The sequence below is a fragment of the Zerene cesonia genome, unplaced genomic scaffold, assembly GCF_012273895.1.
Source record: "Zerene cesonia ecotype Mississippi unplaced genomic scaffold, Zerene_cesonia_1.1 Zces_u006, whole genome shotgun sequence".
In the NCBI taxonomy this organism is placed as follows: Eukaryota; Metazoa; Arthropoda; class Insecta; order Lepidoptera; family Pieridae; genus Zerene; species Zerene cesonia.
The window spans coordinates 532,962-536,166 of NW_024045136.1; the positions used below are offsets into that span (position 1 = coordinate 532,962).

Below are 3,205 nucleotides of genomic sequence, written 5' to 3' on the forward strand. Positions count from 1 at the left end.
GAACATTCGCAGAGGCTCAGACCTCTGAGAATGCGCTGCCCGCTTTTAAGGGATAAGGGATGAGGAAAGGATTGATGAATGGAAAGAAGGAATAGACTGGGAAGGGCTAGGAGAAGGAAATAGGAGTTGAGAAAGAGGTTTCTTTGTATTGACTAAATGACTTTAAGAAAATATTTTTGATCAAGTGTGAGTTAGTCTAGCGACATTGAGAATTCAGCAAATGAAGCTACCTTTTAAATGATTTAAATTCTCATTTAAACTTCATAACGTGTAATAATTGTATCGATTTAGGGGACTGCACGGGCTAAAAGAGAGTATTTATGTCAAAGTATATGATAAAATAGCTGCGCCCCGCGGTTTCACCCGCTTAAGTATGTATCCCGTAGGAATATCGGGATGAAACGTTGCCTATGTGTTATTCCAGTTGTCGAGCTGTCTACGTACCAAATTTCATTGCAATCGGTTCAGTAGTTCTTGCGTGAAAGAGTAACAAACATACACATACTACTATACTCTTATACTACTATACTACTAATAGTATAAAAGCGACAGTTTGTAAGGATAAGTCGGGGTTCGAGACCAGGCGAGCATGCAGGAAATAAACAGATTTTTCATTTAATCTACAGATGTGGATAACATCATCACTGCTTAAAACGGTGAAGGAAAACATCGTGAGGAAACCGGCATGTCCAATTATCAAAAAGTTCGACGACATGTGACATCTCTCAACCCGCACTTGGCCAGCATGATGGATTATGCCCTGAACCAGGATAGAAGGCCTGTGTCCCAGCAGTTGGAACATATATGGGCTAATGATGATGATGATGATGATGATGACACACGCGCACTACACACACGCATTGCACACAGACATAATTTTTTAGTAAATGGCGCATTCTCATATCTGAGTAAGGCTACGTATGCATGTGTGCGTGAGGCCTTGTGCACAGACACAACCGGCGGTGACCTGTGATTGGTTAATTGTATGTGTGTGCGTGAGTCATTCAGTATAAATCAATTTCACTATAAAAATAATTTAAAAATATACGTTACCTCTGTTTCCATCTGTACAATCATTATTGTTTATATTGCTAAGTCTTTCATTATTTTCCGAACACTTGTCATTATCATAATTTACATTTATCATTTCATTATTTAAAACGTCATTCATACAATTTTCGGTTTTATCATTATTTTCATTTATTCCATTCTCTTTGGTTATTTCCATATATGCATCATATGCTGAAATAAAAATTTAAAAAAGCAATGATTTCGATGATACGTATTTTTTCTGTTAAAAAAATAAGTTGATACTAGACATTTCTTTTTCTACCAGGTTGCCTGGCAGATATTGTTATGCGGCTATTATTTACTTACTAGTATTTTTTAACAATTTAGTATTGAAAATAAACACTCGGGTATAGATAACTCAGTGGCTTCAGGACTATACATAATTTATTACTTTAAACCAATCTAATATATAAAAATAAGTCGGGTTTTCCTTCCTGACGCTATAACTCCAGAACGCACGAACCGATTTCCACGGTTTTGCATTCGTTGGAAAGGTCTCGGGCACCGTGAGGTTTATAGCATAGAAAATTCAGGAAAAATTTCAACTGAAAAGCGGGAAAATCATTTTTCACATACAACCACCTGGTGGCGAAACGGAGTTCGCCGGGTTTGCTAGTCATCTATAAACATTTACCTTCACAGTAAATTTGCTTGATAAATAAACCTCCTTTGGAATGTCCAACCCATATAATGGGTTTTTCTCCTACACCTAGATCTAAAAGTTGCGACGTCATTTGTTCAGCCCTTTCGTGTAATCGCAACCTGAGAACAAACAAATAATAAAAAGATAGATTAGTATAAATAGATTCTAAATACCTTAGCTTTTTCTTCCCAGTCCTTCGTCTCTCATCAATTCTCTCCTTTCCCTTACCCAGTAAACGCAAGTAACGTATTTGTAGAGACCTTATACCTACAAATGTTCATGGGCGGTGGTTATCGCTTACCATCTGGCGGATAACCCATTATGACATAAAAAGTCTCGAATGCCTATATTCTTTTTCCTTACCGTTCTCAGTCCTTTCATTTATACCTTCCTTAATCCCTTTTCAACTTGAAGTCAGCAATCCATTTGTAGAGGCGTAAGGTCTGCAATGAACCTTACGCCTCTCCAAATGTTCATGGGCGGTGGTAGCGCTTACCATCAGGCGACCCACCAGTTTCATTGACGACGATGACATAAAAAAAATTAGTTGACTATGGGTTATGGTAGACTTGTTGGCATTTCTATTTTAAGGCGAAAGGCCAATTTCGGATGATATAGACTATATTCGGATGATAAAGCATAATCATCAGAAACAATTGTCATGACAAAGTATTATCATGCGAATTTTTCCTATGTGTTTTCCTATATGTATGGACATGGTGATTGGGCATATTTATCTAAATAATAGATAGAGTTTTTACAAATGTCACCAAAACGAAATGGTCGTCAGATGCCACCAAGATCTACCAGTCCTTAAGAAAAAAGCCAAAAATTTCCTATAAATAATAGGAAATTTTTATTCCTATCGCCACATTTTATATATTTTATCGTTAGTTCAGTTTGGACGATGGATGAATCCTGCTTATACTATAGATTTTTTTAGCATTAGCTCAAGACATTGTCAGAGTCTCACTATGGAGTGGAGCCATTTACAAATAGAGGACTTATATAGAATTAAATCTCACCTCTTTATCTCCTTAATCCACAGCGGCCTCCATAAATACGGGTCGCTTGTGTAATTAATAGATATAATCCTAGCACCAGGATAGTCCACTTTTATCCAATCCCGAGGCCAACAGGTCGAATAGCACTTGTCGCACACACACCCACACCCCACCTCGCACACACTGACACACTGACAGTTATCATTCGCCTCGCTGTGATCGCATCTCTCTTCGCAGCTTTTCTTGAACAGATCTCTAACGAAATCCGCTTGTGATTCGTAATTGCCGACGATTTCGACTTGATCTAGCAGCGTGTTGTTATAAAATTTCTCAGTGATAAACAGATTCTCGTTTGGCAGTATCCGCTTCATGTCCTCGTAGAATTCGCTAACGTTATCTGCGTCTATATCTTTGAGCATGTGACTCAATTCGTTTCTAAGCTTCGCTTCGTCTAGTCTGGTGTATCGTCTTTTCTTCTTTTCTCTGT

General features: G+C 37.9%; 1 protein-coding gene across 1 annotated transcript in view; it reads left to right on the forward strand.

Annotated features, from left to right (window-relative positions):
- LOC119838877 (protein SERAC1) overlaps positions 1-3,205 on the forward strand; it is a 29,655-nt gene that overhangs the window by 22,264 nt on the left and 4,186 nt on the right. The gene's annotated exons all lie outside the window — the stretch shown is intronic.